Raw genomic sequence first — 395 nt, 5'->3', positions numbered from 1 at the left:
TCTTTACGTGGGGTTGCTGTGCCGCTTTAATGCATCTCCGCGTTGTCTCTTTTTAGCGACTCTAGTCTCTTCGGGGGGCAAACGCTGCCATTTCAAGGCCTTCCAGCAAACCGAAGGGCCAAAGACTGCAGACAAACCTGCACATTAACGTGGCGTTCTAACTGCTTAACAGCCGAGGAGTTCCAAAGACCTGTGAAGAGACTTGCGCCTCGAGCGACTTCCACAAGGACACATGCATGGTGCTACATACATTCTAGTACGGTTTGGGTCGGCTGACGGGCCTAGAGACGGGTTTTCGTCTTCCCATGCTGCGGGCTGTCGCATGTGTTGCATCGTTCGTCTAGTTGCGATATCGCGGGTGAAGTAATCTTCACGCGCTGTTGGTATGCCGAGAT

The sequence above is a fragment of the Eimeria mitis genome, genomic scaffold (genome assembly GCF_000499745.2).
Source record: "Eimeria mitis Houghton genomic scaffold, Emh_scaff2821, whole genome shotgun sequence".
NCBI lineage: Eukaryota > Apicomplexa > Conoidasida > Eucoccidiorida > Eimeriidae > Eimeria > Eimeria mitis.
The sequence above is the reverse complement of the archived record's forward strand: the minus strand, read 5'-3'. Positions refer to the sequence as shown.